Raw genomic sequence first — 12,832 nt, 5'->3', positions numbered from 1 at the left:
GTTGCCAAGCTTCCAAAAAACTACGAGTTTCCTGAAATCTCAGCACACATTTTTTCATCCAATCTTGATGAAACTTTCAGGTAATGATCAGTACCCCAATCCCACTTGGCTCACCAAATTTCGTTCTTCTAGGTTAAACCGATCGTTGGCAGTAACAGTTTTAATTTTTAGGTTTCACTCTGTTTTCTCCTATATGGATATATGTAGTTGGAACTCTAAATCAAACACGGTTTGTGCTAGCTCTTTGTAACTTGACACAATAAAGTAGATCCAAGTTCTATCTCTATGGTTTGTTTCCTATTGATGTAGCCCTAAGCAGAGACTGGCGCAAATCACTTTCATGGAAAGGGGTTGCCAAGTTTCCAAAAAACTATGAGTTTCCTGAAATCTCAGCACACATTTTTTCACCGAATCTTGATGACACTTTCTGGTAATGATCAGTAACCTAATCCCACTTGGCTCTCCAAATTTCATTCTTATAGATTAAACTGTTCGTTGGCAGTAACAGTTTTAATTTTTAGGTTTCACTCTGTTTTCTCCTATATGGATACATGTAGTTGGAACTCTAAAGCAAACACGGTTTGTGCTAGCTCTTTGAAACTTGACACAGTCAAGTTGTTCCAAGTTCTATCTCTATGGTTTGTTTCCTATTGATGTAGCCCTAAGCAGAGACTGGCGCAAATCACTTTCATGGAAAGGGGTTGCCAAGCTTCCAAAAAACTACGAGTTTCCTGAAATCTCAGCATACATTTTTTCACCCAATCTTCATGAAACTTTCAGGTAATGATCAGTACCCCAATTCCACTTGGCTCACCAAATTTCGTTCTTCTAGGTTAAAACAATCGTTGGCAGTAACAGTTTTAATTTTTAGGTTTCACTCTGTTTTTTCCTATATGGATACATGTAGTTGGAACTCTACATCAAACACGGTATGTGCTAGCTCTTTGAAACTTGACACAGTCATGTAGTTCCAAGTTCTATCTCTATGGTTTGTATCCTATTGATGTATCCCTAAGCAGAGTCTCACGCAAATAACTTTCATGGAAAGGGGTTGCCAAGCTTCCAAAAAACTACGAGTTTCCTGAAATCTCAGCACACATTTTTTCACCCAATCTTGATGGCACTTTCAGGTAATAATCAGTAAACCAATCCCACTTGGCTCACCAAATTTCGTTCTTCTAGATTAAACCTTTCGTTGGCAGTGTCAGTTTTAATTTTTAGGTTTCACTCGGTTTTCTCCTATTTGGATACATGCAGTTGGAACTCTAAATCACACACGGTTTGTGCTAGCTCTTTGAAACTTGACACAATAAAGTAGTTCCAAGTTTTATCTCTAGGGTTTGTTTCCTATTGATATAGCCCTAAGCAGAGACTGGTGCAAATCACTTTCATGGAAAGGGGTTGCCAATCTTCCAAAAAACTACGAGTTTCCTGAAATCTCAGCACACATTTTTTCACCCAATCTTGATGACACTTTCAGGTAATGATCAGTACCCCAATCCAACGTTTCTCATCAAAATTTCCTTCTTCCAGGTTAAAGTGATCTTTGGCAGTAACAGTTTTAATTTTTAGGTTTCACTCTGTTTTCTCCTATATGGATACATGCAGTTTGAACTCTAAATCAAACACGGATTTTGCTAGCTCTTTGAAACTTGACACAATAAAGTAGTTCCAAGTTCTATCTCTATTTTTTGTTTCCTCTTGATGTAGCACTAAGCAGAGACTGGCGCAAATCACTTTCATGGAAAGGGGTTGCCAAGCTTCCAAAAAACTACGAGTTTCGTGAAATCTCAGCACACATTTTTTCACCCAATTTTGATGAAACTTTCATTTAATGATCAGTACCCCAATCCCACATGGCTCACCAAATTTCGTTCTTCTAGGTTAAACCGATCGTTGGCAGTAACAGTTTTAATTTTTAGGTTTCACTCTGTTTTCTCCTATATGGATATATGTAGTTGGAACTCTAAATCAAACAAGGTTTGTGCTAGCTCTTTGTAACTTGACAGAATAAAGTAGATCCAAGTTCTATCTCTATGGTTTGTTTCCTATTGATGTAGCCCTAAGCAGAGACTGGCGCAAATCACTTTCATGGAAAGGGGTTGCCAAGCTTCCAAAAAACTATGAGTTTCCTGAAATCTCAGCACACATTTTTTCACCGAATCTTGATACACTTTCTGGTAATGATCAGTACCCTAATCCCACTTGGCTCTCCAAATTTCGTTCTTATAGATTAAACTGTTCGTTGGCAGTAACAGTTTTAATTTTTAGGTTTCACTCTGTTTTCTCCTATATGGATACATGCAGTTGGAACTCTAAATCATACACGGTTTGTGCTAGCTCTTTGAAACTTGACACAATAAAGTAGTTCCAAGTTTTATCTCTAGGGTTTGTTTCCTATTGATGTAGCCCTAAGCAGAGACTGGTGCAAATCACTTTCATGGAACGGGGTTGCCAAGCTTCCAAAAAACTACGAGTTTCCTGAAATCTCAGCACACATTTTTTCACCCAATCTTGATGACACTTTCAGGTAATGATCAGTACCCCAATCCAACTTTTCTCATCAAAATTTCGTTCTTCTAGGTTAAAGTGATCTTTGGCAGTAACAGTTTTAATTTTTAGGTTTCACTCTGTTTTCTCCTATATGGATACAGGTAGTTGGAACTCTAAATCAAACACGGATTTTTCTAGCTCTTTGAAACTTGACACAATAAAGTAGTTCCAAGTTCTATATCTATGGTTTGTTTCCTATTGATGTACCCTAAGCAGAGACTGGCGCAAATCACTTTCATGTAAAGGGGTTGCCAAGCTTCCAAAAAACTACGAGTTTCCTGAAATCTCAGCACACATTTTTTCACCCAATCTTGATGACACTTCTAGGTAATGATCAGTACCCCAATCCCACTTGGCTCACCAAATTTCGTTCTTCTAGGTTAAAACAATCGTTGGCAGTAACAGTTTTAATTTTAGGTTTCACTCTGTTTTTTCCTATATGGATACATGTAGTTGGAACTCCAAATCAAACACGGTATGTGCTAGCTCTTTGAAACTTGACAGAGTCATGTAGTTCCAAGTTCTATCTCTATGGTTTGTTTCCTATTGATGTAGCCCTAAGCAGAGACTTGCGCAAATCACTTTCATTGAATGGGGTTGCCAAGCTTCCAAAAAACTACGAGTTTCCTGAAATTTCAGCACACATTTTTTCACCCAATCTTGATGGCACTTTCAGGTAATGATCAGTAAACCAATCCCACTTGGCTCACCAAATTTCGTTCTTTTAGATTAAACCATTCGTTGGCAGTAACAGTTTTAATTTTTAGGTTTCACTCTGTTTTCTCCTATATGGATACATGCAGTTGGAACTCTAAATCATACACGGTTTGTGCTAGCTCTTTGAAACTTGACACAATAAAGTAGTTCCAAGTTCTATCTCTATGGTTTGTTTCCTATTGATGTAGCCCTAAGCAGAGACTGGTGCAAATCACTTTCATGGAAAGGGGTTGCCAAGCTTCCAAAAAACTACGAGTTTCCTGAAATCTCAGCACACATTTTTTCACCCAATCTTGATGAAACTTTCAGGTAATGATCAGTACCCCAATCCCACTTGGCTCACCAAATTTCGTTCTTCTATGTTAAACCGATCGTTGGCAGTAACAGTTTTAATTTTTAGGTTTCACTCTGTTTTCTCCTATATGGATATATGTAGTTGGAACTCTAAATCAAACACGGTTTGTGCTAGCTCTTTGTAACTTGACACAATAAAGTAGTTCCAAGTTCTATCTCTATGGTTTGTTTCCTATTGATGTAGCCCTAAGCAGAGACTGGCGCAAATCACTTTCATGGAAAGGGGTTGCCAAGTTTCCAAAAAACTATGAGTTTCCTGAAATCTCAGCACACATTTTTTCACCGAATCTTGATGACACTTTCTGGTAATGATCAGTAACCTAATCCCACTTGGCTCTCCAAATTTCGTTCTTATAGATTAAACTGTTCGTTGGCAGTAACAGTTTTAATTTTTAGGTTTCACTCTGTTTTCTCCTATATGGATACATGCAGTTGGAACTCTAAATCATACACTGTTTGTGCTAGCTCTTTGAAACTTGACACAATAAAGTAGTTCCAAGTTTTATCTCTAGGGTTTGTTTCCTATTGATTTAGAACTAAGCAGAGACTGGTGCAAATCACTTTCATAAAAAGGGGTTGCCAAGCTTCCAAAAAACTACGAGTTTCCTGAAATCTCAGCACACATTTTTTCACCCAATCTTGATGACACTTTCAGGTAATGATCAGTACCCCAATCCAACTTTTCTCATCAAAATTTCGTTCTTCTAGGTTAAACCGATCTTTGGCAGTAACAGTTTTAATTTTTAGGTTTCACTCTGTTTCTCCTATATGGATACATATATTTGGAACTCTAAATCAAACACGGTTTGCCTACCTCTTTGAAACTTGACACAATCAAGTAGTTCCAAGTTCTATCCCTAAGGTTTGTTTCCTATTAATGTAGCCCTAAGCAGAGACTGGCGCAAATCACTTTCATGGAAAGGGGTTGCCAAGCTTCCAAAAAACTACGAGGTTCCTGAAATCTCAGCACACATTTTTTCATCCAATCTTGATGACACTTTCAGGTAATGATTAGTACCCCAATCCCACTTGGCTCACCAAATTTCGTTCTTCAAGTTTCAGCCGTTCGTTGGCAGTAACAGTTTTAATTTTTAGGTTTCACTCTGTTTTCTCCTATATGGATACATGAAGTTGGAACTCTGAATTAAACACTGTTTGTTCAAGCTCTTTGAAACTTGACACAATCAAGTTGATCCAAGTTCTATCTCTATGGATTGCTTCCTATTGATGTAGCCCTAAGCATAGACTGGCGCAAATCACTTTCAAGGAAAATGGTTGCCAAGCTTCCAAAAAACTACGAGTTTCCTGAAATCTCAGCACACATTTTTTCACCCAATCTTGATGACACTTTCAGGTAATGATCAGTACCCCAATCCCACTTGGCTCACCAAATTTCGTTCTTCTAGGTTAAACCGATCTTTGGCAGTAACAGTTTTAATTTTTAGGTTTCACTCTGTTTCTCCTATATGCATATATGTATTTGGAACTATAAATCAAACATGGTTTGCCTACCTCTTTGAAACTTGACACAATCAAGTAGTTCCAAGTTCTATCTCTATGGTTTGTTTCCTATTGATGTAGCCCTAAGCAGAGACTGGCGCAAATCACTTTCATGGAAAGGGGTTGCCAAGCTTCCAAAAAACTACGATTTTCGTGAAATCTCAGCACACATTTTTTCACCCAATCTTGATGACACTTTCAGGTAATGATCAGTACCCCAATCCCACTTGGCTAACCAAATTTCGTTCTTCTAGGTTAAACCGGTCTTTGGCAGTAACAGTTTTAATTTTGAGGTTTCACTATGTTTCTCCTATATGGATACATGTATTTGGAACTCTAAATCAAAAACGGTTTGCCTACCTCTTTGAAACTTGACACAATCAAGTAGTTCCAAGTTCTATCTCGATGGTTTGTTTCCTATTGATGTAGCCCTAAGCAGAGACTGGGGCAAATCACTTTCATGGAAAGGGGTTGCCAAGCTTCCAAAAAACTACGAGGTTCCTGAAATCTCAGCACACGTTTTTTCACCCAATCGTGATGACCCTTTCAGATAATGATCAGTACCCCAATCCCACATGGCTCACCAATTTTCGTTCTTCTAGGTTCAACCGTTCGTTGGCAGTAACAGTTTTAATTTTTAGGTTTCACTCTGTTTTCTCCTATATGGATACATGTTTGGAACTTTAAATCAAACACGGTTTGTGCTAGCTCATTGAAACTTGACACAATCAAGTAATTCCAAGTTCTATCTCTATGGTTTGTTTCCTATTGATGTAGCCCTAAGCAGAGACTGGCGCAAATCACTTTCATGGAGAGGGGTTGCCAAGCTTCCAAAAAACTACGAGTTTCCTGAAATCACAGCACACATTTTTTCACCCAATCTTGATGACACTTTCAGGTAATGATCAGTACCCCAATCCCACTTAGCTCACCAAATTTCGTTCTTCTAGGTTAAACCATTCGTTGGAAGTAGCAGTTTAAATTTTTAGGTTTCACTCTGTTTTCTCCTATATGGATACCTGTAGTTGGAACTCTAAATCAAACACGGTTTGTGCTAGCTCTTTGCAACTTGACACAATCAAGTAGTTACCAGTTCTATCTCTGTTGTTTGTTTCCTATTGATGTAGCCCTAAGCAGAGACTGGCGCAAATCACTTTCATGGAACGGGGTTGCCAAGCTTCCAAAAAACTACGAGTTTTCTGAAATCTTAGCACACATTTTTTCAACCAATCTTGATGACACTTTCAGGTAATGATAAGTACCCCAATCCCACGTGGCTCACCAAATTTCGTTCTTCTAGGTTCAACCGATCGTTGGCAGTAACAGTTTTAATTTTTAGGTTTCACTCTGTTTTCTCCTATATGGATACATGTACTTGGAACTCTAAATCAAACACGGTTTGTGCTAGCTCTTTGAAACTTGACAAAACCCACTAGTTCCAAGTTCTATCTCTATGGTTTGTTTCCTATTGATGTAGCCCTAAGCAGAGACTGGCGCAAATCACTTTCATGGAAAGGGGTTGCCAAGCTTCCAAAAAACTACGAGTTTCCTGAAATATCAGCACACATTTTATCACCCAATCTTGATGACACTTTCAGGTAATGATCAGTACCCCAATCCCACTTGGCTCACCAAATTTCGTTCTTCTAGGTTAAACCGTTCGTTGGCAGTAACAGTTTTAATTTTTAGGTTTCACTCTGTTTTCTCCTATATGGATACATGTAGTTGGAACTCTAAATCAAAGACGGTTTTTGCTAGCTCTTTGAAACTTCACACAACCAAGTAGTTTTAAGTTCTATCTCTATGGTTTGTTTCCTATTGATGTAGCCCTAAGCAGAGACTGGCACAAATCACGTTAATGGAAAGGGGTTGCCAAGCTTCCAAAAAACTACGAGTTTCCTGAAATCTCAGCACACATTTTTTCACCCAATCTTGATGACACTTTCAGGTAATTATCCGTACCCCAATCACACTTGGCTCACCAAATTTCGTTCTTCTAGGTTAAACCGTTCGTTGGCAGTAACAGTTTTAATTTTTAGCTTTCCCTCTCTTTTCTCCTATATGGATACATTTAGTTTGAACTCTAAATCAAACACGGTTTGTGCTAGCTCTTTGAAACTTGACACAATCAAGTAGTTCCAAGATCTATCTTTATGCTTTGTTTCCTATTGATGTAGTCCTAAGCAGAGACCGGCGCATATCACTTTCATGGAAAGGGTTTGCCAAGCTTCCAAAAAATTACGAGTTTCCTGAAAATTCAGCACACATTTTTTCACCCAATCTTCCTGACACTTTCAGGTAATAATCAGTACCCCAATCCCACTTGACTCACCAAATTTTGTTCTTCTAGGTTAAACCGTTCATTGGAAGTAACAGTTTAAATTTTTAGGTTTCACTCTGTTTTCTCCTATATGGATACATGAAGTTGGAACTCTAAATTAAACACGGTTTGCTAGCTCTTTGCAAATTGACACAATCAAGTAGTTACAAGATCTATCTCTATGGTTTGCTTCCTATTGATGTAGCCCTAAGCAGAGACTGGCGCAAAACACTTTCATGGAAAGGGCTTGCCATGCTTCCAAAAAACTACGAGTTTCCTGAAATCTCAGCACATATTTTTTCACCCAATCTTGATTAACCTTTAAGGTAATGATCAGTACCCCAATCCCACTTGGCTCCCCAAATTTCGTTCTTCTAGGTTAAACCGTTCGTTGGCAGTAACAGTTTAAATTTTTAGGTTTCACTCTGTTTTCTCCTATATGGATACATGTATTTGGATCTCTAAATCAAACACGGTTTGTGCTAGATCTTTGAAACTTGACATAATCAAGTAGTTCCAAGTTCTATCTCTATGGTTTGTGTACTATTGATTTAGCCCTTAGCAGAGACTGGTGCAAATCACTTTCATGAAAAGGGGTTGCGAAGCTTCAAAAAAACTACGAGTTTCCTGAAATCTCAGCACACATTTTTTCATGCAATCTTGATGACACTTTCAGGTAATGATCAGTACCCCAATCCCTCTTGGCTCACCCAATTTCGTTTTCCTAGGTTAAACCGTTTTTTGGCAGTAACAGTTTGAATTTTTAGGTTTCACTCTGTTTTCTCCTATATGGATACATGTAGTTGGAACTCTAAATCAAACACGGTTTGTGCTAGCTCTTTGAAACTTGTCACAAGCAATTATTTCCAAGTTCTATCTCTATGGTTTGTTTCCGATTGATGCAGCCATAAGCAGAGACTGGCGCAAATCACTTTCATGGAAAAGGGGTTGCCAAACTTCCAAAAAACTATGAGTTTCCTGAAATCTCAGCACACATTTTTTCACCCAATCTTGATGAACTTTCAGGTAATGATAAGTACCCCAATCCCACTTGGCTCACCAAATTTCGTTCTTCTAGGTTAAACCGTTCGTTGGCAGTAACAGTTTTAATTTTTAGGTTTCACTCTGTTTTCTCCTATGTGGATACATGTAGTTGGAACTCTAAATCAAACACGGTTTGTGCTAGCTCTTTGAAACTTGACACAATAAAGTAGTTCCAAGTTCCATCTCTATAGTTTGTTTCCTATTGATGTAGCCCTAAGCAGAGACTGGTGCAAATCACTTTCATGGAAAGGGGTTGCCAAGCTTCCAAAAAACTACGAGTTTCCTGAAATCTCAGCACACATTTTTTCACCCAATCTTGATGAAACTTTCAGGTAATGATCAGTACCCCAATCCCACTTGGCTCACCAAATTTCGTTCTTCTAGTTTAAACCGTTCGTTGGCAGTAACATTTTTAATTTTTAGGTTTCACTCTGTTTTCTCCTATATGGATACATGTAGTTGGAACTCTAAATCAAACATGGTTTGTGCCAGCACTTTGTATCTTGACACAATAAAGTAGTTCCAAGTTCTATCTCTATGGTTTGTATCCTGTTGATGTAGCCCTAAGCAGAGACTGGTGCAAATCCCTTTCATGGAAAGGGGTTGCCAAGCTTCCAAAAAACTACGAGTTTCCTGAAATCTCAGCACACATTTTTTCACCCAATCTTGATGACACTTTCAGGTAATGATCAGTACCCCAATCCAACTTTTCTCATCAAAATTTCGTTCTTCTAGGTTAAAGTGATCTTTGGCAGTAACAGTTTTAATTTTTAGTTTTCACTCTGTTTTCTCCTATATGGATACATGTGGTTGGAACTCTAAATCAAACACGGATTTTGCTAGCTCTTTGAAACTTGACACAATAAAGTAGTTCCAAGTTCTATCTCTATTTTTTGTTTCCTATTGATGTAGCACTAAGCAGAGACTGGCGCAAATCACTTTCATGGAAAGGGGTTGCCAAGCTTCCAAAAAACTACGAGTTTCGTGAAATCTCAGCACACATTTTTTCACCGAATCTTGATGACACTTTCTGGTAATGATCAGTACCCTAATCCCACTTGGCTCTCCAAATTTCGTAGTTATAGATTAAACTGTTCGTTGGCAGTAACAGTTTTAATTTTTAGGTTTCACTCTGTTTTCTCCTATATGGATACATGTAGTTGGAAGTCTAAATCAAACACGGTTTGTGCTAGCTCTTTGAAACTTGACACAGTCAAGTTGTTCCAAGTTCTATCTCTATGGTTTGTTTCCTATTGATGTAGCCCTAAGCAGAGCCTGGCGCAAATCACTTTCATGGAAAGGGGTTGCCAAGCTTCCAAAAAACTACGAGTTTCCTGAAATCTCAGCACACATTTTTTCACCCAATCTTGATGACACTTTCAGGTAATGATCAGTACCCCAATCCAACTTTTCTCATCAAAATTTCGTTCTTCTAGGTTAAAGTGATCTTTGGCAGTAACAGTTTTAATTTTTAGGTTTCACTCTGTTTTCTCCTATATGGATACATGTAGTTGGAACTCTAAATCAAACACGGATTTTGCTAGCTCTTTGAAACTTGACACAATAAAGTAGTTCCAAGTTCTATATCTATGGTTTGTTTCCTATTGATGTAGCCCTAAGCAGAGACTGGCGCAAATCACTTTCATTAAAGGGGTTGCCAAGCTTCCAAAAAACTACGAGTTTCCTGAAATCTCAGCACACATTTTTTCACCCAATCTTGATGACACTTTTAGGTAATGATCAGTACCCCAATCCCACTTGGCTCACCAAATTTCGTTCTTCTAGGTTAAAACAATTGTTGGCAGTAACAGTTTTAATTTTAGGTTTCACTCTGTTTTTTCCTATATGGATACATGTATTTGGAACTCCAAATCAAACACGGTATGTGCTAGCTCTTTGAAACTTCACACAGTCATGTAGTTCCAAGTTCTATCTCTATGGTTTGTTTCCTATTGATGTAGCCCTAAGCAGAGACTTGCGCAAATCACTTTCATGGAAAGGGGTTGCCAAGCTTCCAAAAAACTACGAGTTTCCTGAAATTTCTGCACACATTTTTTCACCCAATCTTGAAGGCACTTTCAGGTAATGATCAGTAAACCAATCCCACTTGGCTCACCAAATTTCGTTCTTTTAGATTAAACCATTCGTTGGCAGTAACAGTTTTAATTTTTAGGTTTCACTCTGTTTTCTCCTATATGGATACATGCAGTTGGAACTCTAAATCATACACGGTTTGTGCTAGCTCTTTGAAACTTGACACAATAAAGTAGTTCCAAGTTCTATCTCTATGGTTTGTTTCCTATTGATGTAGCCCTAAGCAGAGACTGGTGCAAATCACTTTCATGGAAAGGGGTTGCCAAGCTTCCAAAAAACTACGAGTTTCCTGAAATCTCAGCACACATTTTTTCACCCAATATTGATGACACTTTCAGGTAATGATCAGTACCCCAATCCAACTTTTCTCATCAAAATTTCGTTCTTCTAGGTTAAAGTGATCTTTGGCAGTAACAGTTTTAATTTTTAGTTTTCACTCTGTTTTCTCCTATATGGATACATGTGGTTGGAACTCTAAATCAAACACGGATTTTGCTAGCTCTTTGAAACTTGACACAATAAAGTAGTTCCAAGTTCTATCTCTATTTTTTGTTTCCTATTGATGTAGCACTAAGCAGAGACTGGCGCAAATCACTTTCATGGAAAGGGGTTGCCAAGCTTCCAAAAAACTACGAGTTTCGTGAAATCTCAGCACACATTTTTTCACCGAATCTTGATGACACTTTCTGGTAATGATCAGTACCCTAATCCCACTTGGCTCTCCAAATTTCGTTCTTATAGATTAAACTGTTCGTTGGCAGTAAGAGTTTTAATTTTTAGGTTTCACTCTGTTTTCTCCTATATGGATACATGTAGTTGGAAGTCTAAATCAAACACGGTTTGTGCTAGCTCTTTGAAACTTGACACAGTCAAGTTGTTCCAAGTTCTATCTCTATGGTTTGTTTCCTATTGATGTAGCCCTAAGCAGAGCCTGGCGCAAATCACTTTCATGGAAAGGGGTTGCCAAGCTTCCAAAAAACTACGAGTTTCCTGAAATCTCAGCACACATTTTTTCACCCAATCTTGATGACACTTTCAGGTAATGATCAGTACCCCAATCCAACTTTTCTCATCAAAATTTCGTTCTTCTAGGTTAAAGTGATCTTTGGCAGTAACAGTTTTAATTTTTAGGTTTCACTCTGTTTTCTCCTATATGGATACATGTAGTTGGAACTCTAAATCAAACACGGATTTTGCTAGCTCTTTGAAACTTGACACAATAAAGTAGTTCCAAGTTCTATATCTATGGTTTGTTTCCTATTGATGTAGCCCTAAGCAGAGACTGGCGCAAATCACTTTCATGTAAAGGGGTTGCCAAGCTTCCAAAAAACTACGAGTTTCCTGAAATCTGAGCACACATTTTTTCACACAATCTTGATGACACTTTTAGGTAATGATCAGTACCCCAATCCCACTTGGCTCAGCAAATTTCGTTCTTCTAGGTTAAAACAATCGTTGGCAGTAACAGTTTTAATTTTTAGGTTTCACTCTGTTTTTTCCTATATGGATACATGTAGTTGGAACTATAATTCAAACACGGTATGTGCTAGCTCTTTGAAACTTGACACAGTCATGTAGTTCCAAGTTCTATCTCTATGGTTTGTATCCTATTGATGTAGCCCTAAGCAGAGTCTCGCGCAAATAACTTTCATGGAAAGGTGTTGCCAAGCTTCCAAAAAGTACGAGTTTCCTGAAATCTCAGCACACATTTTTTCACCCAATCTTGATGGCACTTTCAGGTAATAATCAGTAAACCAATCCCACTTGGCTCACCAAATTTCGTTCTTCTAGATTAAACCATTCGTTGGCAGTAACAGTTTTAATTTTTAGGTTTCACTCTGTTTTCTCCTATATGGATACATGCAGTTGGAACTCTAAATCAAACACGGTTTGTGCTAGCTCTTTGAAACTTGACACAATAAAGTAGTTCCAAGTTCTATCTCTATTTTTTGTTTCCTATTGATGTAGCACTAAGCAGAGACTGGCGCAAATCACTTTCATGGAAAGGGGTTGCCAAGCTTCCAAAAAACTATGAGTTTCCTGAAATCTCAGCACACATTTTTTCACCGAATCTTGATGACACTTTCTGGTAAAGATCAGTACCCTAATCCCACTTGACTCTCCAAATTTCATTCTTATAGATTAAACTGATCGTTGGCAGTAACAGTTTTAATTTTTAGGTTTCACTCTGTTTTCTCCTATATGGATACATGTAGTTGGAACTCTAAATCAAACACGGTTTGTGCTAGC

The sequence above is a fragment of the Spermophilus citellus genome (genome assembly GCF_964194105.1).
Source record: "Spermophilus citellus genome assembly, chromosome: 7".
Taxonomy (NCBI): domain Eukaryota; kingdom Metazoa; phylum Chordata; class Mammalia; order Rodentia; family Sciuridae; genus Spermophilus; species Spermophilus citellus.
The sequence above is the reverse complement of the archived record's forward strand: the minus strand, read 5'-3'. Positions refer to the sequence as shown.